Source organism: Podarcis gaigeae (assembly GCF_964106915.1).
Source record: "Podarcis gaigeae genome assembly, chromosome: 4".
Classification (NCBI taxonomy): Eukaryota; Metazoa; Chordata; class Lepidosauria; order Squamata; family Lacertidae; genus Podarcis; species Podarcis gaigeae.
The window spans coordinates 42,563,202-42,589,442 of NC_139677.1; the positions used below are offsets into that span (position 1 = coordinate 42,563,202).

The window sequence follows — 26,241 nt, forward strand, 5'->3', positions numbered from 1 at the left end:
GGCTCCTGTGGACCAATCAGACTGCTGCCTTTTGGATCCTATTCAACTCGGTACATAATACCTCATGTCTATGTAGTCATCCATTTTCTATCTTCAGTTGTGATGAGGCTTATTTTAAGTTCCTTCTTTTCTGAAATCTCTTATTCTTCCACTCTCTGTCTCCGTATGGTTCCAATAAATGTTGTGTCACCACAATGTCAGGAATACTGAGTTCCTTCAGCCTCACTTCTATAAACACACAGGTTTAGGTATCAGTGCTTCTGTAATTTTCTGTAGGATTGAGTATATCACCCATTAGCTGATGAGCAGTAGATTGAATCCTGTTTGGCTTACTGGCAGAAAGCAGGGTTGCTCCCCACCCCCAATCCACTGAGGGGCAGGGAGCTCAATCCTACTTGGGTCACTATATCCCCACACCACAGCTGGATGGAACCACCCACCAGACAATCACCTGACTTCATTATACTAGATGATTGACAAGTAGGTGGTCCCACCCACCTCTCAAAGTTGGCCTGTAGAGATAAGGGTGTGGTCCACCCCACTCTATAAGGTCATAAGAGACTGCACTAAATTGTATAGTGCTGGAGTCTCATTCGTGTTTACCTTCAAGCCTGAGAGTTTCTAGATCATCACATGTAAGAGCTGGGGCTGTAGACTTTAGTTGATTAATTGGTTAGATTAATTAATTTATAACATTTCAATGAGTTGAAAAGGAGCTATTGATTAATGAGTTAGATTTTTAAATATGTTAACTTATTTTTTATTAGCAGTACTTATATAAACTCCCTATGGCAAAACACCATGTTACAAGACGAATTGGCTCCTGTGTAAGAATTGGAGAATGTCTTTTCTAACATACCATTTGCCACATATATGTGCATCATCTAAAATCAATGGTTTGCTTCTTGTAGAACTATAGTCACATCTGCAAATCTTTGGTTGTGACATTGAAAGGCCTTCATGGCTTAGAAACAGAATAGCTGAAGGTCCACCTGTCTTCACCTGTACCTACTGATGTGCTAAGTGTAAGAAAAACACTGGGGCCTAATTTGAATAGTAAATTGCTTGGTATCTGGTGGGCACGGCTCGTGTGTTTTGCTCTGGAATCAGCCCCTCCCTTCGGTGTGTGTTCCACTAGTTATGTTCAGTTAAGGGGGATCAACTGCTTCTTCTTGTTTTCTTGCCTCAGACTTGCCTCGTGGTGTTGTATTTAGTTTCTCTCACTATGATAATTTGTTAGGGTTTTTTTATTCAAGCTTGTTTACATTTACGTGAGCCACTTATTTTTCTCAAAGAAAAAGGAAACTCTGCTGAAGAAAGGTGTGGAATATCCTAAACTGCGTGAGTATGGGGATATTCCCAGTTTGTCAGGAGGATTGGTTTTGTTAATCATCCCCCCACCTTCACAACAATAATTGAGAGGCCTTTATGGCTTAGAAACAGGATAGCTGAAGGGCCACCTGTCTCCATCTGTACCTACCGATGTGCTAAGATCTTATGTGGATGGCTTCTTATTCATGGATGTGCTTGGCATCTGAGGTCAGACTGGTAGCTATCAGAGTCAGGGCCTTCTCAGTGGTGGCACCAGCAATTTCCCCAAAGAAATTTCCCTGGCATTTACCTTACTGTTCCTCTAGTGCCAGACAAATAATTTTTTTATTTTTCTGAGCTTGTTTTATACAATTTTTATCCTGTCAACTGTTTTAGGCTGATTTCATGCTTTGGTGACATTTTGCTTGTTGTGATTTTGTAGTTACATTTTATTTGTTTTGTTCTTTTTGTAAATTGTCAAGGAGGCAGTGTTTTTTTCTAAAAAAAACCAGGAAAAATAAATACAGTAAATGGACAAAAGTACAAAGATTCACAAAATGTTTAGGGGTATGTGTACTCCCGGGGGGTGGGGAGCACTGCAAGTGGGTATAACTGAAGTAGAGTATGAGAATATTTAAAATAAATAAGCTAAGACTGCAATCCTATACAAACCCTGTTGAACACAATGGGACTCATTTCTGAAAAGTGCCTTACATGCTTACAGTGTTCGCCCATTCAGATGCTGATTGGGTCCACCCAAACTTAGCTTCAACAGTCACACATCTTCCCCAACTAGTCCAATCTGACAATGAGTAGAGTGTGATCAGTGGTAGATCATCAGCTTTCCACACAGAAGGTCCCAGGTTAAATCTGTGACCTCTTCAGGTAGGGCTGAGAAAGGGCCCCCCATCTGAAACCAATGGTCTGCCTCAGTATAAAGCAGCTTTCTGTGAGTCACTGGTTGCCATCCTGTATGCACCCCGACTGAGAAATGACACGGAAAACCAGGCCATCATTCCCAGGAAGATTCTCCCCCTCCACTCTCATTATAAAGAATTTAAGCAGATTGTGGCCTGAAGCAGATCTTCTGCTTAATAGCTGTGTAGATTAAGGAAGTTTTTAAAAAAAGAACCATTCTGTGCACTGTTGACTCACATTTATTACTCCCGTTGGATTATTGGGAGAGTCATGATGTTTTTAGTATTGAGGTTAATTTTGATGGACAGGTGCCAAAGACAGAAAGAATCAAAGATTAAAAACCACACACACAAGCAGGGCGCAAGCATTTTTAAAGTTTAAATTTCAGTTGTGTCTTCTGCTTCCACAACTTAACAGTTTTTCTAGGAGCAAATGGATTCTATGGTAAATCATTCTCATTCTTTTTTCTTTAAATGCCTCTCCTTACATCTACCTCAAAGTGGCAAATACTAGCCAGAGACTCATTTGTATCACAGAAACAAGAAATTTCATAACGAATCTTCCTACAACTGAGAAGCATACGCTCTCTTCAGTACAACTGTAATTTACTCATCTATTTAGTAAATGGTGTCCAGTGTTTACAAGAATGAGCAGACAAAGCGAGACTGGAATATGCTTTGCTATCTTCGTTTCCTTAAGGATAATATGGTACACAACTAGCAGTTAACTTGGACATGAAAACAACACGCAACAATGGCCCCAGAAGACATTTTAGTATCTTATGTAGGAAACCCCGGGTGGCTCGCCTACAACAGTAGATGGATGAAAAATGGTATAGCTGCCATTTAATACCCCTGCCCAAATTTGTTCACTTTGCTTTGAGAAATAGTAGGATCAGCCCTAATAACAAATCTGTGCCAGAGTGGTGAGTATACCACAAATGCCCACGTTGTGCTGAGAAACGTGAGGACTCCCAGTATCTGACTTGAGCAGAAGTGCCAGTTACCCTACTCAGCCAGTATCAAAAGGGAAGACCAATTGTGTGTCCTTTTATGTTGATTCTCAGTGCCTGTCCCAATGCTGTCCAAATCGGATATAATGAATCAGCCTATGGTAAAGATGAAGCCCTTCCCCCCCATTCAATGTACAAAAGCCAATGAGACTGGTCATTGAATATTGTTTCAATACCAGCAACAGAACAAAATACCTGAGGGCAAGTAGGCTAGCTCAGGAGGAACAGGGTAGACCATGTAGCACAGCCAGTTCTCCCCTTCAACACCGCATCACTCCTCCTGGCCCTCCAGCATCTGCTTGTCTAAAATGACTGCCTCATTCTGCCTAATGGTAGTACTGCCCCTACAGATGTGGCATTCAGTTATGTGCGTCTTTCCTCTGACATTTTTTTCTAAACATTCTTATAAAGTTTCAAGTGGAGACATAACACAGAAGAGCTGCTCAATCCCTTTCCTTTTCATTTCCCCATTCAAAATCCGCCTTCCTCCTCTTAACGCCCTATGTAGTTTACCTAGTCAGATTCAAGCATCCCTTGCCCACTCAAGGCTGAATGCCTGACACTCTCTCTAAAGGAAATATGCTGTATTTAATAAAGATATTGTTAAGAACTAAAAATGGCGAGAAGCTTTCATGTCTCATCAAATATCGTGACTTCACAAATGAATGTCAATTTCCACTGCCAGCCCCCTTTAAAAAAAAGGAATAAATTTAAAGTGAAGTGACATTATCAAATACATTATTCAAGTAAGAGATGTAAAGAGCTCTTGAGGTTCCATACCTCCTGAAGTAAAAAATAATTGGTTTCCAAAGAATATGAAGTGCTTAAGGAAGTAGCCACTTACCAATTTATTCATCCAGGAACATTTGAAGGAGCTGCTCTGGGCATTTTCAAGGTTAAAACTAGAGTGGTTGTCTTCATTATCAAACAACAGCATTAAAATTCAAGAGTCCCCCATCCGAATACTAACCTGGCCAGGACTGACCCTGCTTAGCTTCCGAGTTTGGGCATGTTCAGGGTAGTATGGTAGCGTATGGTACTTCAAAATCAAGAGGGATAGCAACTATAATTTCAAAGAGATGTGGGTTTAGTATATTGAAGATAAAGAAAGATACTAAGGGAAGATACGTTATAATCCAGGGGCAAATGGCAAGGGAAGAACACACTATGATTAATATTTATGCTTCTAATGAAAATCAGGTGGATTTTTTTGATAAAGTATTTAAGGAAATGGAGGACATTCAAAAGGGATATATGATTATGGCAGGATATTTAAATATGGTTATAAACAAATGGATAAGTCAAATCCTACCCCCAGAGGAAAAATGTAATAGCATTACTGGATATCAGCTAAAATTATGAAAAGAAAATATATGAAAGATGTATGGACAGTAATGGGGGGGGGGGCGAGAAGATTTTCTTCTTCTCACCAATGCATTACACCTATTCAAGGATTGATTATATCTTCATTTTAAAAAAACAACTTAATATCTAAAATAACAAATATGGAAATTGGAATAATAAAGGTAACTGATCACGCATTGGTTAACATAGTATTAAAAATAGTATTAAAAATAAAGAGAGATTATAAGGAAGCCAGAAGGTGGTGGTTAGATATGAGGATCTTCAATAAATAAAACAGTAAATAAGTAAATCAAACAGTAAATAAGATAGGGGAAGAATTATTAGACATATGGAAGTTTAATGAGAAAGAACAAAGTACTCAATAATATGGTATACAATGAAAGCAGTGATGAGAGGAATTGGTATTAGGGAATCCAATAAACTGAAACAAGAAGAAGAAGAGATGAAAAAGTTAGAGGAAGAAATTAGGACACTGGAAAATAAATATATTAATGATAAAGATAAAAGAAGTTATGCACAATTACAGGTAAAAAGGAAGGAGAAAATAAAGATATGGAAAAATTGCAGAGAGATTTGCAGAGAGATTTGATATTCTTAAAAAGATTTTTTTGAACATAGTAATAAAAATTCCAAATTGCTGGCTAGAGCTGTACAGTAAAAAAAAAGTAAAGAATTCAATTAGCCTAATATAAGATAAAACAGGTAATATTCACAATCCGATGAAAGATAAATTGAGATTATTTCAGGAGTTTTACCAAGAGTTATATTTAGCAGGTAACAATTCTATGGGGAAGATGAAAGAGTATATAAAGACACATTGGAAGATAAAGCCAGAAAGTAAGGATGGAATAACCAACTTAAAAAAAAAAGAAATAGAGGTAGTTATAGGGAAACTAAAAGCAGATGGATTGGGAACAGAATATTATAAGATACTTTTTAAATATTGGTTCCAAAATTAAAAGTATTATATAATTCAGTAAAAGAGGGTGAGAGGATCCCTCCATTGTGGGAACAATAAATAATGATCTTAATTCCAAAACCAGGAAAAGATTTGAAGAACCCAGAGTCGTATAGGCCAATTTCCCTAATAAATCATGATGCTAAAATATTGACCACAATAATTGCAAAAAGGATGAATATTTTTATGTATAGATATATAAGTAAAAACCAATGTAGCTTTGTAGTAGGAAAACAGATCACTAGTTTAATAGGAAGAGTGTTGAATAAAAAAGATTTACGTAAGAAGAAGAAATATCTTGAAAGAGGGCATAGTAGCATTGAATATTAAGGCTTTTGACTGTGTAGAATGGATGGTGTTGAAAATGATTATGGAAAGCTTAGGATTTGGAGAACGATTTAAGGGATTAATAAATCAATCATACTTGAGGAACAAGGCATATGTTGTAGTGAACAATGGTATAACAGAACAAATAACACCAGCCCAAGGTACAAGACAAGGATGCCCCCTTTCCCCAGTTTTATTTGTATTGCTCATTGAAACTCTGGCCAATGTAATTAGATAAGATGGAAATGTAAAAGTCATAAGAATAATGGAAAAGTTAATTGGGGTGTAAATATGTACAATTATTATTATTTATTTGGCAAAGGGAGATAACAGAAATCACTGGGTTAAAGCTCTCCAAAAGTCTAGAGGTAGCATTGCTATCAATTTACCATGGGGTAGAAGGTTCGCAGGCTATGAAGGACTTGTTCACAAATTTATTGACAGCTGCACAAGTTGTTATAGCTAGGAAGTGGAAGAGGCAAGGGGAATATAAAATAGAAGAATGGTATAAAGAGGTGTGGGATATAGCTATTAATGATAAATTAACGTGCCATTAAGGTAAGACAGGGAATATGCAGGAGAAATGATTTTGAGGAGATATGGATATCGCAAGAGGTGTTGAAATTCTGGGAGGTTGGATAGTTATAATGGAATTGTCTTAGGGGTGGGGTGCACATTTTTATTTGTTATTATTTATTATTATTACTTTGTTAAAATAAAATAAAAATTCAAGAGTTGTTCTCGAAATGAAGAACTCAGTTCTGCATATGTTGCCTCAGCAAGGACAGTGTGACTTGTCCCAAAGTGTATATACTGTTTAATCCGCTAAATATTTCACGATGTGCAGTCTACCCCTTTACATGCTAATGAACACATCTTAGCATGTGAAGAGGGGCGTTGAGGAAAAACACGCTAACTCCTCCCCTTCAGCATTTTCATCCTTCTCCATGAGTTTGAGGGTTACCTTTTCTGAAGTGAGGAGCCTCTGGGGCTTGTGGAGGTTCTGCTCATGTTTTGAATCCTGCTTTTCCAGGGCACAAAAATGTGTGGGGAACATAAAAGCTGTAGAACCCAGGGCCCTCCTGCCCTCAGTGTGTTCACTCACTTTCCAAATGCTTTTAAACAGCTAACATTTTAAATTACTTCAGTTTTATTGTTGGCCACAGCAGGTCAAGATTTAGCATTTTAACTGGCTAAAAGCCCACAAATGCTTTATTTAAGAGGTTGCTGTAATATTGAACTGGAAGATTTCACTACCAAAATTCACCCCACTAATAAATAATCTGTGTGAGAGTTTATCTGGCCTGTGTACTGAGCAGCATTTTTATTCTGCTTGAATCATGTCTATTTCCTGTTTACCTCTGTGGAAACAAATGAAATACTGTTGCAAAATAATCATATTTCTCTTCTAGGCACATAAATGCTTGCATGCTATATTCATGACACACAGCACTTAAAAAAATGTCAATACTTGAAAATAATGGTTGAGTGAAAATGAACCAAATGAAGTTAAATGTTTCGGGGACTGGCTGGCGATAGCTACTTTCCCTTACGTCTCTTCTGATGCAGATGTCTCAATGTTTCCCTGTTTCCCAATAGATTTAATCCTCTCTTCCTGTGTCATATTTAGTTGCAGTCTCTCCCAGCATACCAGCTCATCTGCATTCACTCAGCTTTCATGATAAGCTCTAGCATTCACCATACTCAGCAGAAAATGACCTCACTTGCCCAATTGGCCACTTTAGTGGATCACTCTTTTATCCAGCTGTTTTTTTAAGCCATTAATCATGTGGGGGGGGTTGCAAAAGCATATACAAATAATAATAATTTCTATTGTAGTTTGCTTTCCTCCTTTTTATACTTTCATTTTTTAATCTCAATTGTGGAAACATACTGTATTTTTTGCTCTATAAGACTCACTTTTTCCCTCCTAAAAAGTAAGGGGAAATGTGTGTGCGTCTTATGGAGCGAATGCAGGCTGCACATCTATCCCAGAAGCCAGAACAGTAAGAGGGGTTACTGCTTTCACTGCACAGCGATCCCTTTTGCTGTTCTGGCTTCTGAGATTCAAAATATTTTTTTTCTTGTTTTCCTCCTCCCAAAACTAGGTGCGTCTTGTGGTCCGGTGTGTCTTATAGAGCGAAAAATACGGTATATTGCACTCTCTCCCCTCCCCTCCCCGTTCTCTTTTAACTTTCCTATTTTGCTTTTGAGTGACATATTATTTTTTTGTTGGTATTTCAGAAAGCAAAATACCTTTAAAGGTGCTTCCACAGCAGCCATACTCTCCTGCTTTGTGCATTTTGCCAGAACAAAGGTGGCAACCCTACTTGGGACAGCCTTCATGCATAACATGTGCTCAACATGTGCTCAACCACTAAATTGTATACAGGGCCTCTCCACCCCCATCATTCAGCCTGGACACTGAGGTTCAGCTATGAGGGCCTTCTGGCAGTTTCCATACTGTGAGAAGTGATGTTTCGGGAAATCAGGCAGAGGGCCTTCTCGGTTGTGGTGCCTGCCCTGTGGAACACCCTCCTGTCAGACATAAACATTTATAGAACTTTCCAAAGACAACTGAAGGCAGCCTGTATTGGAAAGCTTCTAATGTCTCATGTTTTGTTGTATTTTTTAAAATTCTGTGGGAAGTTGCCCAGAGTGGCTAGGGCAATGCAGTCAGATGGGTAGAGTATCTATCTATCTATCTATCTATCTATCTATCTATCTATGAACTTCTTCACATTTGAACATGATTTAACTGTTAACCCACCTTTCCCCCATTCAAATAGACGTAGTACACAAACACACTTATTTAAATTTGTATACAAATAGCAACTTTTGTATAGGATAGGAATTTTTAATGTGGTTTGCATGTGCAGTTTTCCAGTTTTGTTCAAATCTGTGGGATCAGAAATCAGGAGCTCCTAGAAATAGTCAAGAGTACTGTTAGAAAACAACACGCTTTCCAAATTGCTGCACAATATCTGGAGTAGACATGTTTCTGTGGCTTACATACGCAGTAGTGACAATACTGGGAGAGGGTTGGTTTGGTTTGTTTTTTAAGCAAAAGCTAACACATGAGTGAACATATTCAGAGAAATGGACCTTCCAGGATTGATATTTCGAATGGTTGGAGGGGGTTTTAGGAAAGAACAGGGTCAGAATCAACAACACTTCTGAGCCAGGACAAGAAAGACAATGAGCATACTCCCATACCACCAGCCTTCTTCAATTGGGGTTTGGAAAGTCTTGGAAAAGATAAAGTTGGTCAGGTTATGTTGGCGAATCCTCAAAGCCAAGCCAATGTGGGTTGCATTCATCATAGATGATGACCCTTCTATATGGCATTGTGGTCATATTATACAAAATGTATAGTGCCAACTGTGTAAGGTCAACTCGGTGATTGATGATAAATTTCCATTTCTCTATAGACCTCCAGGGAGAGGCTCAAATAACTACCCTGCTTTTAAAAAATCAATTTAAGTTGCTTTAGGCTCAGTTCAGCAATAAAGCAGCAAATAAGAATGTAGAAATGGTGGTGACTGTACTCGGTTAGTTGGTTCAGTTTATAACAGTGATCAAATGCACATCGGCGTCGCTAAGGTGGGGAAATGCTGCTTTGAATGCTCAGCATGGTATTTGGCACGTTACCAATTTCTCCTGACAGACAGCTATTTGAATTATTTCAGATAAGGGTAGTTTGTCTGTCTGGTGCTGATGTATCTCTTAACAATGATCCTTAGACAATAAGTCCTTGATTTGCAAATCCTCTTGCCGTCACGAAATGTGTCAACCAAAATTGGTTGTCATGGAAATAGTCGTGATGTTATAGATGTGAAAAGGAACTTAACCAAGCTAGGATAATGCACACATGCCTTTCTCCCGTCATTTCTTGGCTAAAATACTCTGGAAATAAATGAAAAGTCTAAATGATGTCCTTGTGAAGCATATCTACTTTCTTTTTGTAGACCATCAAAAGTCTACAACAGCCTTTGCCAATGTGGTGCCCTTCAGATGATGTTGAGTTACAACTCCCATTGACCTCTGTCAGCATGAGGCTTTTTTTTCAGCTGGAACTCTCCAGAACTCAGTTCCAACACCATTGTCATTCTAAGAGAACAAAGGAGGCGTTTGTTTTGACTTGTGGCACTTCTTTTTCTAGAAAAAAATAGCCCTCGGGCTAATGAAGATTGTAGTTTAAAAATTCTGGTGGGCACTACCTTAGGAAATGCTGTTGTAGACACTGTTAACCACTTCATAGTCCAACCTTAGCCCTTTGAATCTGAGTGACTACTGTCGGATTCTGCTAATATAACATCAAGGTTTGTGATGATGGTGATACCATTGCTCTGTGCTGTGATCCCTGAAAATCCTATTTGACCAGAAACTTCAGCATCCAAAAGAAAAGCGCGTGTATACTTTATTGAGTACTGTTGTCCTTCCTCAGTTTCTGGGTTGGATTAATCAACAGGATAAATATATTATAAAGCCCTTGCGGTATGTCAGAATACCACTGTGAGGAAATGGTGCCTATCTTGAACTTCTTCAAAGTTCTCCATAGATTTGGAACAAGTTTCTTCATCACATGATAGAGGGGAATGGAAAAGTGCTGTGCCTTGCCTAAGATGAGGGAAAGTTGGAAATGCTCATCACTGCTTCTTGTCACGCAATCATTAAAGGGCCTTTCCTTTCCTTTTCCCTTTATTGCACTTCATACGCAACAGCCACTCCTCCTCTCAGCAGCCACCTCCTGGAAGCTGCCCCTTAAACACACCATGCCCTTTGGGAGGACACAGAAGTTGCTGGAGTAGCTTAGTTGGTAGAGCATGAGACTCTTAATCTCAGTCATGAGTTCGAGCCCCATGTTGATTCCTGCGTTGCAGGGGGTTGGACTAGATGTCCCTCATGATTCCTTCCTACTCTGTGATTTTCTTATGTTCTATGATTCTATGCTCTAAGGAGCATGTGGGAGCAGAAACTTCCAACAGCCACAGAGAAGTGTTTCACTATTCCCACTTGCAGCAGTAGCAAAAATAGCATTTGAATAGGGAGGGAAAGACTACTGGCACTGCCGTGCCAAACACCTAGGCCTTCACAAACCTTCACCCCCAAATCACACACACACACCTAGATCAAACTTCAAGTGGAGAGTTCACAAAGTTGGACTTCTGGGTCCTGCTTTAGTATTGCACAAAAAACTGCATTCAATTGTGAGCTAATCTCTTAGTGTAAAAAAGAAGAAGGTAAAGGACCCCTGGACAGTTAAAGGTAAAGGTAAAGGTACCCCTGCCCGTACGGGCCAGTCTTGACAGACTCTGGGGTTGTGCGCCCATCTCACTTAAGAGGCCAGGGGCCAGTGCTGTCCGGAGACACTTCCGGGTCACGTGGCCAGCGTGACAAAGCTGCATCTGGCGAGCCAGAGCCGCACACGGAAACGCCGTTTACCTTCTCGCTGGTAAGCGGTCCCTATTTATTTACTTGCACCCGGAGGTGCTTTCGAACTGCTAGGTTGGCAGGTGCTGGGACCGAGCAGCAGGAGCGCACCCCGCCGCAGGGATTTGAACCGCCGACCTTTCGATCGGCAAGTCCTAGGCACTGAGGCTTTAACCCACAGCGCCACCTGCGTCCCAACCCCTGGACAGTTAAATCCAGTCAAAGTCAACTATGGGGTGTGACGCACATCTCGCTTTTTAGGCAGAGGGAGCCAGTGTTTGTAGGTGCATTGATCCTGAAAGCAATCTGTTCTGAAAGGCTTGGAGCATCACAGTTCTAAAAAATAAAATAGTATCTTTTGATATGACTTGGTACAAAGGCAGTTCCCCATTCCTGGTGTGTGTATTCTAATCACTCTGCAGCACCAACACTCACTTTAACAAAACAGAAAACAGGAGGGGGGGAAACAAGTGGCTTTTCATTGTGCAGAAAAATAGCAGAAAGGACTTGGCAATTTCAAACTGTTGGGAAGGACATAGCCATGTGACTCCTATTAAAGCAGTCAAATATGTGTCAAGTGGTGAATAACCCCCCAGAATGCTTTGAAGATGTACTTCAATGTGATTTTTTTTCCTGGCTTTTTTTTTCTTGATGGGGGAGGGCTTTTTGAAGGAAGTTGTGAAACATGACCACAGAACGCCACTCTCAAGAGACTGCTTCAGTTACTCCTCCTAGTGCACAGAGAAAAGAAAAGGCTGCTAAAAGGGGGGGAAACCCCATTTCTTGCATTTGGAGTGTCAGCAGCAGGATGGCAAAAACAAGCATCCTTTTGACACTGACAAACTATTTACAGTACAGTGGTACCTCGGGTTACATACGCTAACCGAGAAATATTACCTCAGGTTAAGAACTTTGCTTCAGGATGAGAACAGAAATCGTATAGTGGCGGCGCAGTGGCAGCAGGATGCTCCATTAGCTAAAGTGGTGCTTCAGGTTAAGAACAGTTTCAGGTTAAGAATGGACCTCCAGAACGAATTAAGTTCTTAACCTGAGGTACCACTGTAGTAGCTAAACAGGGCAGGGCAGGGCCATGACAAGAGAAAGTGGGTGGATTAGTGCTGGATCAAAAATTTATAGTGATCCAGGGGTTTTCCTGGTGCCCCTTGCTTGGAAGGAAAATCTTTTAATCCAGAATATTGGCAGCTTCCTGGGTTCATACTGCACACCCCTTGTATCTGCTCTGCAGCACAAATGTTAAAGTTCTGCAGTGTCTCATTTTTTAAATGTTGACCTGACAATCCTTCCTTGTGGTTGGCAGAAGGGATAAATCACTGGCAAAAGCCACTGCTCAGTAGAATTTAAGAAGTGGCATGTTGGGTCAGACGAGTGGGCAGTGGCTCCCTTTCCATAAACCCTGGCACATCCAGACACCCCGGGGAGTCAAAGGGAGAGCATGGTGGATATTTCAATTCCCAGCATTAACAGTGAGAAGGATGAGTAAGGTGGTAGTAGAACTGTTCTGTTACACAAGCTGCCTTCTTGCATCTGCAGTGCCTCTAGTCAAGAAAGCACAGGGCTCTTAAGTGATATAAATCATGCTTGGCACCTGATGGAGCATCTCCATCCCTGTTATTCAGCCCGGTTCCCTCATTGTGAGAAGTGAGGTTACAGGGAACCAGGCAAAGGGCCTTCTCAGTAGTGGTGTCCACCCTGTAGAACGTCCTCCCATCAGATGTCAATGAGATAAGTAACTATACAACCTTTGGAAGACACCTGAAGGCAGTCCTGTATAGGGACGTTTTTAATGTTTAATGTTTTATTACATTTTTGTACATGCTGGAAGCCACCCAGATGGGCAAGGTACAAATAATAAAATTATTATTATTGGATTATGCCACTCTAGGCTCACCCCATTGAATTGTAGGATCACTCACAATATCTTAAACCCAAAGCTAGCCTCCTTTTTGAGAACCCACACAGACATGTGCAATTGTTGCGCTTTTATCTGAGATCTAGTATTGGATTTTCATTAAATCATTAAGTAGCCATTTGCTGACTCAGTCCTTCTGTAAGGAAATGTAGAATGACTTAATGAAGAGTTGAGGCAGGCCTTTATCTCTGCCTGCTCTGGCCTTATGGACAGCTCCATGGGGAATAATAGACTTGTAGGAACATCTGAAAGAGGACAGCAGCAAGTCTTACTGAAAACTGGCACAGTTTTTTATGCTCCTCTTTTGGGTAACTGCCTATAACCAACAGCTGCCCCTGCCGTCTGTCAGCAGGAGCCTGCCAGTTTGCTGTGAACATAGACTAACATTTCACACCTGCCAGAACTATTGGTAAAACTTTGACCCGAGTTCTTGGGGTTTCAGCTTCAAAGATATACAAGTAAGAAGAATCATTATGCAAGAACGACATGTAGGGAGAGCGGTTCACAGGTTAGAAATGAATGTTAATGTTAGCCATGAGATCTGATGTGATCTACAGCCCTGTAGCCTTTACACATGTGCCTTTACAATACAGGTAATCATTCAAAAAGAACTAGCGATAGTTATGCTGGCAGATTTACTATGTGCACTAGAGGTCAAAGAGCAAAAGGTCACTTTGCAAATATCCTTTTCAGGTGTCTCCGAATGCCTATCAGAGTGCACATAAATGTACAGGAACACTCTGAAGAAAGTTGTTTTTACGACCTGCCTGGCCCGTAGCACAAATTAAAGGTTGGAAATAAATTCCTTACCAGAACTGTCAAGGCAGCTACCAAATTTAGAGCTCCCCATACCTCTGAAGACAGAAATAAAGGCGGTGTTGGTAGTCTAAGCTCAGTGTTGAACCCAGGTGAAGTGCTATTCTGAAACGCCTGGTTAATACACATTTTTAATAACAGGTACACACCTTTCTCTAATTAGGCCACATCTTCCTAGGTATCTGATTTCACAGACCATGATCCTCTAGCCATGCAGGCAATGTAGGCCAGGGTTGGCTAACCTATGACCTGCAAGCCCCCCAAAGTTGTTCCTGCCCCCCATTTAATTTAAAAAGAACTGATGTTCACATAGTTGCCTAACTGTGATGCCCAAAGTTGTTGTTGTTTGGTCCCTCTAAAAATGTCATTTAAATAAAAAAGATAAACTCTGTGATGCCTTTTAAAAAAGTGGTTCCTCCAGGCCCTTCCCCAACATTTGCCTATTTGTTTGGGTTTTTTTTTTTTTTTTTGAAGTTTCTACTGACCACTCCTATGGGTCTTCTGCTGTGGTTCTATAATGTCAAAAGGCTTTGTGATCCCCTGACCCCATCTTCCCTTGTCCTTTAAAAAAAATAAAAATGAACCATTTGGTCACACCCACTTTGGCCATGTCCACTTTGACATATGAGCCCAAGAGGTTTGACCATGAGTCAATGCTGCCTTTGGCCCCAAATCGGTTAGCTTCCCCTGGCGTAGGCATTCACTCCTCTCCCTGGTTGATGGGTACAATAGCAATTGGTGGATTCCTCCCTGGAGAATCCAAGCTGCACTGTTCATTCTGGAATTGTTCAGTGCCAAATTACCCTGAATAATTCCTAAGTGGCAGCCTTGGAACTATGAGAGTAGCCCATCTCATCGATCTGGGAGCTCCTGCTGGTGCATTGGACAGGCCTGACCTCCCCATTGCCTCTCCCCACATGCATTCCCTTCTGGGAAGCAACAGTGAGGCTGGTACCAGAGGCCAGGTATGTCCTGCCTTCACTCCTTGCTGGTCACTGTATTAATCTGAAATGTGTCTTAACAGCTAGCTAGATGGTTAACCCTGTCACTTACAGTACAAATCCATGCCTGCTACTCAGAACTTGCTCCCAGGGATACATGTACAGTGGTTCCTCAGGTTAAGAACTTAATTCGTTCTGGAGGTCCGTTCTTAACCTGAGGTACCACTTTAGCTAATGGGGCCTCCTGCTGCCACCACGCCACCACCGCACAATTCTGTTCTCACCCAGAAGCAAAGTTCTCAACCCGAGGTACTATTTCTGGGTTAGGAGAGTCTGTAACCTGAAGCGTCTGTAACCTGAAGCGTCTGTAACCCAAGGTACCACTGTACAGCAAAACTTGGGTCTCCAGCGGTTTTTGGACTACAACTCCCAGCATCCCTAGCTAGCAAGACCAGTGGTCAGGGAATGATGGGAATTGTAATCCAAAAACAGCTGGAGATCTAAGTTTGGGAAACAATGCTGCACGGTATAGGATTGCAGGCTCAACTTTATCTGGCCTTCTTTATCCATAGTCTAATACTGCTACAATTGCAATGGTTAATGATGAAAGAATGGGTAAAGGAGGAAGCAGAGTAAGAGTTATGTGGCGTATTTCCTGCAGAAGGCTTGTGACAGTTGTTCTCCCAACCAAATGAGAGTCATGGACCATTTCTGACTTCTTTTCTCTTTGCTTTAGTTTAGGGTGTTGTTTTTTTAAAAGGTTTGTCCATGAATTGTGTATTAGCATAACATTTGTGACACTCAGAGGTTACACAGCTCATTAAAGTTTGTCCACATATGAGTTGCTGTGGTTCATAGGGGCTGAGCTGTCAATGATGTTTTTTTCAGCAGACAATAAATACTGGTTGCTGCTAAAAATAATCAATCTGTTTCAATTTTTTTATTGTGTAGAGGTCAGCAAATAGTGCACACATCTGCAAACAGTCCTTTGAAAAAAATGACATTGGCCTTTTGATGTTTGCACATGACAGCCTTGTGTGCAGCTGACTATCTCTTACATAAACATTTCAGGAGAATCCGTGCATTTGAGATGTGCTGGGGACTGAGGCTGAGATGTTCATTGTAAGTAGCCTTTAAGAAACTGGTGTACAGATCTCAAACTGGCTGATTTTGACCCGTTCAGACCTAGCCAAAGCATCTTTAATAAATAAATTGTGGAGTTGGGGGGAGGTGTTATTTGATTTAAACTACAAATTGAAAAAAAGATCACAGGATTTTTAAAAAAAGAAATCCTTTCACATCTTAAAAATATTTGAGGGAATTATGATTTGATCTTGCAACACTCCCAGGCAATAAAAAGGAACTCAGACCCTTCATTAAATTATCTGTTGTGAATTATTCTATCGTAACTAATCAAAAGAGTGGTTCCAGTCAGAAATATTCTCCCTCTTCTAATTTGATTCTGGGTTTAACAATGCAAAGCAATTTCCTCCATTACGAAACTAATCTCCACTGTACACCTCTCAGTTGTGCTTTAATGATTTGAATTTAAATTGCCACCACATGGTTAGGACTATGCACAGCTGTTAGAATATTCAGATGTGCTTCCCATGTTGTATGGAAAGCACCTTCACCAGTGTTGTGAGTGCTCAGACCTCAGCAGTGCTGGGGTAGTTAATTCCCACACCATGCAGCCAAAAATGGGATCATCCTAAAAGCTTGAGAGAAATAGGGATTCCACAAAAAAATGATGAAATTGATCCAGTATAATAATAATAATTTATTATTTATGCCCCACTCATCTGGCTGGGTTTCCCAGCCACTCTGGGCAGCTCCAACAGAATATTAAAAACATGATAAAACATGTTTTTCTGGGCATATATAAAGAACTGAACTTGAATGACCTCTTGCTCCGGAATCTTGGATCTCTTTGAAATAAAGCCATTTGCTGAATCCATGGGTTCAGTGCCTGGCACCCAGAAACTCATGACACAGGGGAGTCTGGCACCCACAAACTCCATTTCACTTCACTGCAGCCTAAGGAAAGCTGTTTATTGGCAGAACACACTGGGCAGAAACTGAAAGAAACAGGGGGATGAGGAGGTTTAAGGGTGAAGTCTTGTTCCTGTCCATCATAATACTGCACAGATTACTACAGGGTGTTGAGAGGGGTTCTTTTTAACTATTAAGTGAGAAACAGCAACCATAGCCTAGTGTTTTCCTTTGGTGACCTTGAAAAGCATGTGTGTGTGGGGGGGGGGGCGTTTCCTGTCCTTTCCAGAAAATCGCTGTGCTGCATGAAAAAGGGTCTAGAACTTTTTAAAATAAATAAAACCGCTTAACCCACTAAAATATATATTTTAAAAAATGAATATTAAGGGGAGCCATGCCCATTGCTAAGCAAGGTAGCTAAAGTAATGGTGTCATGTCCTCCATTGTGACAGGTCCCCCTGCTAACACATTTGAGAGCAACTATTTGAGAGGATAGTTCAGGCAAGAGGCGGTAGCTTGTGACTATGTTTTCCAACACAACGAAGAAACTTTCTTCCTCTGAGGTATAAGTAGGATTTCTAATTCTCAGGGCCACCTTAGATGCTTTGAGGGAAATGGCTTGCCTTGTCCCTTGTGGGCATGATCACAAGAAGGGCACTTCCCAGTTTTGGAGGGTCTTTTGACAAGATGCCCTACACCGTGGGTCCAAATCGTTGCTGCACCCTCCATTAGAGGTTCCTGACAGAGTTCAGCTACCAGGTACCCCCTGTGCAGTGCAGAGATGGAGAGCATCAAGGAAATAACTTGAGAAATGGTTATGTGAAATGGCCCTTCCCCCAGCTGTTTTTCAAATCATTTCATTGTTTGTTTAGCCCATGGACTTGGAAATTAGTCCATCCAATTCAGTGGGTCTTAACTCTGATTAGCTTATTAGAGAAGCACAGGGTTGTACAGTGGTACCTCGGGTTACAAATACCTCAGGTTACAAACACTTCGGGTTACAGACTCTGCTAACCCAGAAGTAGTACCTCAGGTTGAGAACTTTGCCCCAGGATCCGAACAGGAATTGCACGGCGGCAGCAGGAGGCCCCATTAGCTAAAGCGGTATCTCAGGTTAAGAACGGTTTAAGGTTAAGAACGGATCTCCAGAACGAATTAAGTTTGTAACCAGAGGTGCCACTGTACAGTGTTACCACGGTTTTCCAACAGCTTAGTTCCCAAACAACTCAGAACCCAGTGGCGTAGCGTGGGAGGTGCAGGGGGGGCCAGCCGCACCGGGCGCAACATCTGGGGGTTAGGGTTAGGGGGCACAAATCCACGGGTTAGGGGCCTCAAATTACTTGCCTTGCCCCAGGTGCTGACAACCCACGCTACGCCACTGTCAGAACCCGAATGCTGCAAACCCAGAAGTAGGCGTTCCGATTTTCAAACTTTGCCTCGGAAGCCGAACGTGCTCCTGAGCTTCCATTTTCACTGTTGCACAGCTTACTGTCTTATTTATTTTATGGTACAGAACATTGCTTTCATTTTACGGATCCGTGGTGTTGTTAGATAGTAAAATTCAGGTTAAATTGCTGTTTTAGGGGTTGTTTTTAAAAGTCTGGAACGGATTAATCCGTTTTGCATTACTTTCTATGGGAAAGTGCGTCCTGGTTTTGGAACGGGCTTCCGAAATGAATTAAGTTTGAGAACCAAGGTACCACTGTACTGTTCATCTCTGATTCCACCACTGCCACAAGCAAGCAAACAAATAAATAAATTGCAGGGGGACAGCTTTGGCCCTGGTTTCAAATCAAACATCTTAAAATCACCAATTCTGAGGTGAGAGAAACAGCTGGGAAATTACCCTTGTCCGTTGCCAGCCCTACAGGCACACAGAAAGCAAGCAATGCCCTTTCAGAGCAATGTTCAGTTCTTAAGTGCAGGTCATATCCACACCATACATTTAAAGCACATCACTGGCTCTTGGCTCCCCCCAAGAATCCTGGGAACTGTGGTTTGTTAAGAGTGCTGGGAATTGTAGTTCTGGGGGGGGTGTAAACTACAGCTCCCAGGATTTAGGGGTGTGTGAAAGCCAGGTGCTTTAAGTTGGTGTTCTTGGTGTTTGCTGTGGTTGGGACCCAAAGGACTGCTTTAGACATGCCCAAGAATTTATTAACAAAAGTATGGGCAAAGTCCCATATTCTTTGGTAATTCAAATAGCTTCTCTTTCCCTATGTTTTCTTTCATCCTTTCTTTCCAAATCCTCACAGGGTTTCTTGTATTTCTTCCTATCTTACAATTTGCTTGCACAAAAGAATGACGTTAAGTCTGAAAGTCTATCCTTGACACAGCAGGGGCGCCCAGTTTAGTCTTTGTGTGTGTGTGTGTGTGTGTGTGTGTGTGTGTGTGTTCGTGTGTGTCAGGAAGAGTACATTAAGTGATTTATTTATTTAGTAAATTTTTCCCCTGCCTTTCTTCATCACCAATCCCAGGGCAAGTTACAAATGATAAACACCTAAAACAATTCAGATAAATATCAACAACTAATGAAAATATAAGAAATAAAATAATAGTCTGTATAACCTCTAAAATTAAATTTATACTGCAAACAGCTTTAAGTAGTAGGTACCATACTTCTTTAGAACCCATCTATTGTGTTATCTTCCTTTCTGCTTCTTTTTATGTTTAATTCCCAGAAGTGGCTACAATTACCCTCCTACAGATAGTAATAGACTCCGAGTCAGGGATTAAATCAACCAGACTCACACCTTAAATGCAGTTCTAAATTTTGGAGAAAACAAACTTCTAAGGTATCCTGCCTGCTATTACTTACCCTAATACTTGGAACTCCAGCTGACAGTGTCTCGGCCGCAGCTGGCAAAGCATCAAGGTTAAGCAGACATGTGAGGAAACTCCCATTTAAATATATATTTTAAACAGCTGAGACTAATAAGGGCCCAGTAAAGCAGAACTGCACAGTTACGGTAAGTCATGTGTAGTTTTAAAAGGAATTAAATAAATGTATGGATAACTGTGGATAACTATAAAACATTCTGACTAGATGAAAAAGCTAGTTTTAGATGTAGCATGCCACTGGTAACTGGTTGCCAAGACAACGTAGGAAACCTACAGCCCTCTAGGTGTTGAATTCCCATCAGCCCCAGCCAGCACAGCCAATGACCAGGGGTGATGGGAGTTGTAGTCCAGCAATATCTGGAGAGCCATAGGTCCCACTCCCCTGTGCTAGCGGGAAGCACTATTGGCTTAATGCTCTGTTGTCGGCTTTCCAGAAGCATCTACCGTGACCCACTATGGGTAACAGGATGCTGGACTAAAATAATAGTTGGGAGGACCCCAAGGGTCATCTAGTCTGACCCCCCTGCAATGTAGGAATCACAGCTAAAGAATGCCTGACAGATGGCCATCCAACCTCTAAAGGAGAGTCCATCGCCTTTCTTCTAACTTGAAGCCATTGGTTTTGGTTCTGGAACAGCAGAACAGCATCACTGCACAGTCTACTCTTTTCCCAGCTAAACAGGCATGTGACACCCCCAACGTAAGGCTTGGTTTTCAGACCCGATGGGCTGTGTTCTGAGTAGGGCTCTTCTGTGTTCTTATGAGACGAAATGCAACAGAACAATAAAACGAAATGACCTCTTTTTGAGATAAATAAAGGAAGCAAAAGAACTCTGGGAGGAAGAGAGAGTTTCAGACAACGAAAGAGGAAGACCAGAGAGAAAATATTACTATAACAACAATAATAATAAAAATATTATTTAAAGGTTTTAAAATGAACCATTTTTGTCATACAAGAAGAAAAGGATGAAACTTAGCACGTGGGGGAAATACAGAACTTGGGCAAATTTATCAGTATGGTGGAGAAAACAAACAAACAAATGGAACCAAAGCAGATGAACTTAAGAAGGGAAAGGGGAGTGTTCTTCTCCAGCAAAGATTAAATGACAGGACCCCAACTTTCAGTATTAGTTTCCGATTTAGGACTATGTGTGTGCCTGCCTTAGAAATGCCTTTTTAATGACATTGCAATTAATTTAAATGTTAAGCACCTTATGAAATTGAAATCAAGCCCTGTGATGATGGCACCAGGTGCTTCTCCTCCCCCCCCCTCTTTTGCCTGCAGGGAAAAAAAACCCAGGCTAGATCTGCAGAAGTCACAGGTAGGTCATTAATCAAAAACACAGCAGGAATCCTAACGTAGTTCCTGCAGCAGGAAACTGTTAGCACAGAATGCGAGGCCATTATTTCTCTCCATATCCAGTCAACCTGAAGAGTATATAAAAAGGGGCTCTTTAAATCAGTACCTAATGTTAATGCCCATATTTCCATGATCTCATATGTTAAACTGCATTTTGTTATTCCTTTCTCTTGCAATGACTGGATTATGTACGCTATCACTCCTCTATGTATATATTTTTTTCCAATCAAAACCAGCAGGTACACTCAGCTGTGTATTGCTCTAGGAAAACAAAACACCAAATTTTAAATCTGCACTAACCAAGATGAAAAGGGAACTCAGCGGGGTATAATATGAGGAGAGGATCACACTGTAAATCCTGTTGAATTCAAAGGGGGCAGATTTACAGCCAAGAAGATCCTATTCTCAATTTAAGCCTGCTGGGAGAGATAGGATTGCTCCCAAATCTCTCGGCACTGGTGGAGCACAACGTTGCACCTGTGCAAAAAAAATCCCCGATGCTGGAAGAAGTGTACTGTCAGCTTAATGTTTATACCATCCCCAACACCACAACCATAACAGGATTCCAATTAACTCTTGAGCCAGCTATGGATCTCACAAGAAGTATATAAGCTCCTGCTAGGGAACACAAAACAGAATCTCAAGTGTGGGGGACTTTGGGGTCTCCAAATGTTGCCGAACTAGAACTGCAATCAGAACATCTGACGCATCAGTAGCCCTGCCCAGCAGCACGGGAAGGATGTGGGTGGACTGACAGATTGGGTTTGATCCCTGTGTGTCAGCTCCAGGTATGTGCAGTTGGGGTCCTGGATCGGGTCTAATGCTGTCTTGTGATACCAGCTTAGGAGCCAGAGGATCCCAGGCCAGCTCAGCCCTGCCACCCTCAGAATGCCCTGTTTGCGGTTTTTTGCTGGGCTCCCCTAGCTCAAGTGGTCTTCTGCCTTCCTGCACATTTGATAGGAAGAAGGGGGAGGTCTGTACCAGCGATGGCAACCAGCAGGAAGCTAGGTCAGCCAGAAGACAGGTGAACAGAGGGACACCTCCGCTCAATTCATGCCCCCCTCCCCCGCAGCCCAATGTGATAGGGTTTTGGATTGCAGACTAATCATATTGAAAAAACTAATATGTAACTATATGAAATGTATCACAGGAATTAATTTTATGGATTATAACACCACAGTTAGAAAGAGTAAAAAGATACTGCAGGATCAGTTCTAGAAGACTGTCTCAAAAGATGCACAGCATGTACATTATTTGATCAAATTAATACATCTTGTCACATTCCAGAAGGATAGGAGAGGTAATAATAATACAAGAGATTATAGTGAAAGCTGGAATACTTTCATAACATACTGAAATAATTGGTTCAATCAATTTATTGCTGGTTTAATTTAATCAGTTTTTGAAGCATCAGTAACTTTGGAACATAAGATGATTATGTTATGTATTATTTTTTGTCTAGTATTTTGACTAACTAAACAAAATTATCCCATACATATTTTTATATGCATGACCTAATATGACTGATACAGCTCTGAAATATAATGAGCAGATAATGATAACTTTATTTTGAATTTAAAATCCATGTATTTCTCTTTCCTAGATTGGGTTTGGGTATGGTTTTTAATGGTTTAACCCGTGAACCTCTCTGACAAGGGGCTCTGTGGCTGTCCTGAAGGTGAACCAGACAACACTGTGTACAGCAGGAGCAGCCAGTGTGGTGTCTTCCAGATGTTGTGGACTACAAATCTCATCATCTCTGATTGTCTGGCTGGGGCTGATGGCCATCCATCACATCTGGAACACATTATATAGGTTTCCTCTGGGGTATAGTCATGCTCAACTGAGAAGCATTCTCATCTGCACTATGCATTTATAGCAGTATCATACTTCATTCAACAGTCATGGCTTCCCCTAAAGAATGCTGGGAAGTGTCATTTGTTAAGAGTGCTGAGAGCTGCTAGGATACTCGTATTCCTCACACGGAGCTACAATTCTCAGAGTAGTTCAAAAATCAGTGCCTCTTACCAGGGAACTCTGGGCTCTCTCAGCATGTGATGATAAATTTGTCAACATTGTAGTATGCATGTATCTTAACATGCACATTTTTATGCTCCCCCCCCCCCCTTCTGCAATGTATTTCTGCAGTGCTTTCCCCCCCAAAAAAATGTTTAGGGGTACTCTCATTTTCCTACTCATATTGAAATACTGCCCCTCAATGAGGCCAAACCTAGGGGTATGCTTACACCTGCGTACCCCCAGAAAAAAGCACTGTATTTCTGTATGTCATTTTCACTAATATATGCATTTGTATGCTTGCTTTCCTGTAATACACATATTTTTGTACATAGACTTTAGCTGGAGAACTGCATTGAAAAATTCTGCAAAGTGTGAATTTCCAAGGATAATACATTTCAGGTTTCATATTTCATAATGTGCAAATTACACAGGCTTGCATCAATATTCAAACTGAATTTCTCATCCACCTCCCATTGCAAGCTATCATCCTAGTTAGAATCATTTACCAGAAATTCTATGAACTCTTCAGAAATGGAACTCTTATTGTTCTTCCTTGCTCCCTTTCTCTTCTACCTCCTTGAAGACTGATCCTATCTGAATGAGATTTCACTCTTGAAATATCTCCCATTGCTTCAAGGCATGCACACAACCTTTCCAGCTGCTGATTTTTAGAGATGCTTCTTCATTTTCATGGATAATAATGCCTTTGCCCTTTCATTGTTTTAAGGACAATGTTGACCCTGAAGGAAATAGGATGAGCAAGGTTTTGAAGTTTAATTTTCCCCCTAAATGGCCCATCAGTAACATACGCTTCTTGGAAATATCCTGCTATTGTACATTGCAAAAAAGGAGCTGTCTGAAGTACAAGGACGTGTGGTGTTTGGAGTGTGAGATCAGGTCTAGTTACAGATGATCATTCCTGAAGAGCAATGGGAACACCTTCCTCTTAATGTTACTATGGCACCAGTCAGCTCTCCAACCACCATAATATATTCATGCAGTGGGAGGGGATAGAAACTTTGCTGCAGGAGGAGGGATGTCTGCTAATTTCTATCTTGGTGGCAAATTTCAGCCCCTTTTCTTAGTCCCATATAAGTAATTGGAACAGTGACATTTACTACATTGGCTCTTCGTTGGTCTAGTCAATTTAACACTAAAAAAAAAAGGAAAAATAATCTTCAGTATCAGAATAATGCTTTTAAGACAGAGGAAGCATTATACTATGGGATTGCATTGCAGGGTTGGTGTTTTGTTTTGTTTTGTTTTGTTTTGTTTTGTTTTGTTTTTATAAGGGCTACCTGTGTGTGGTTTTAAGTATATTTTTATGTATGAAAAATATTTTAAAATAACATTTCAGGCAAGTTCCAAAGCTACTGCAAGCGGCAGCAAGGAAGTGTGACTCTTTTTATGCACACTAGGAAAATCTGCTAGGGCTGACCTGAATTACTTTACACCCACCACTGCTGCAAAAAAAGGGTCTTCTGTCAGTGAGTTTTCAAAGACTGTAAAGGTAAAGGTAAAGGACCCCTAACAGTTAAGTCCAGTTGCGAACAACTCTGGGATTGTGGCGCTCATCGCGCTTTACTGGCCGAGGGAGCCGATGTTTGTCTGTAGACAGTTTATTTTCTGGGTCATGTGGCCAGCATGACTAAGCCACTTCTGGCAAAACCAGAGCAGCGCATGGAAATGCCATTTCCCTTCCCACTGGAGTGGTACCTATTTATCTACTTGCACTTTGAAGTGCTTTCGAACTGCTAGGTTGGGAGGCGGTACCGAAGAATGGGAGCTTACCCTGTCATGGAGATTCAAACCGCCGACCTTCTGATCGGCAAGCCCAAGAGGTTCAGTGGTTTAGGGGTAATTAATGCTTGCTGTGAGACAGCCATGCTCCTTTTCCCCCAATGAGACAGAATTGGACTTACAGGAATTGTGGCTTCTCATGATAAAGTGCACACAGAATTGAACTTAAGGGACACTGCTGCACCTGAACTTCAATTCAAGGCTCATAAAAGCAACAATTGTTACATAGGCACCCAAAACCAGTGGCTCCTTGTGCAAACAGCTACTCTTGTGTAGACTGAAAGCCTCCCTGCTCACATTAATGAAGGTGCACCTCTTCAGACTCCACCTGCCCCTTCAGTCGGAATGTAAGAAGGCAGCAATTTCCATCCTATATTGGTCATAATCAGCACTGTTTCCATTCCTCTGCAGTTCAGCTTCCACCAAAAACTAGCTGATTTGCATCACTGTTTGCTATGGTCAAATATATATAATTAATGATGTAATTGATTTCACACCATTTCCATTCAAAGGGAATGTAAAAATGGGCAGGGGTTTATTATTAACTCTACAGTGGTACCTCGGGTTACAGACGCTTCAGGTTACAAACTCCGCTAACCCAGAAATAGTATCTTGGGTTAAGAACTTTGCTTCAGGATGAGAACAGAAATCATGCGGCGGTAGTGAAGCGGCAGTGGGAGGCCCCATTAGCTAAAGTGGTGTCTCAGGTTAAGAACAGTTTCAGGTTAAGAACATACCTCCGGAACAAATTAAGTTCTTAACCTGAGGTACCACTGTACATTGTTTGTAGACTAAAACAACAACAACAACAACAACAACAACTGGTTGTATTTGCTTGCCTGATTTCATTCCTGACCACTGCAAACTGCAGCAATTTCCGCTTGTGTATCTGCCATTCACACCCATCAGTTAGGAGAATGGGAGCTTTGGTTGCATGGGAGATCTCTGTGTACATCAGAGCACTTGCAGAGCTTTGAACTGGGAACATTGATTTTAATGAAACATTCTTCCCAATGACTCCGCTGGGGATCACACCTGTTCCCGTTACCTAATAATCTGTGATTTGCCCAATTAGGTGATAGCTTCCCCACATTTTCCTGAAATTGGATAATAAATAAGAAGCTGTGAAAACAACTGCTCCCTTTTCTTCTTAAGTGTGTTCTGATTCTTAATGCTCACTATCTAAGCTTTAGATATAGTAGAAGGGGAATAAGTAATACA

At 41.2% G+C, this 26,241-nt stretch overlaps 1 protein-coding gene across 4 annotated transcripts in view; it reads left to right on the forward strand.

Moving 5' to 3' along the window:
• The first annotated feature begins 503 nt into the window (after positions 1-503).
• Positions 504-26,241, forward strand: part of RAI2 (retinoic acid induced 2) — a 100,427-nt gene continuing 74,689 nt past the window's right edge. For 2 of the 4 annotated variants that reach the window (XM_083734429.1, XM_083734426.1), the window contains exon 1: positions 1,175-1,345. The gene's annotated coding sequence lies outside the window, so the exon portion shown is untranslated. Of the gene's footprint in view, positions 651-1,143; positions 1,346-26,241 lie in introns of those variants that run through there. The other 2 variants (XM_083734427.1, XM_083734428.1) reach the window with 2 other exon arrangements.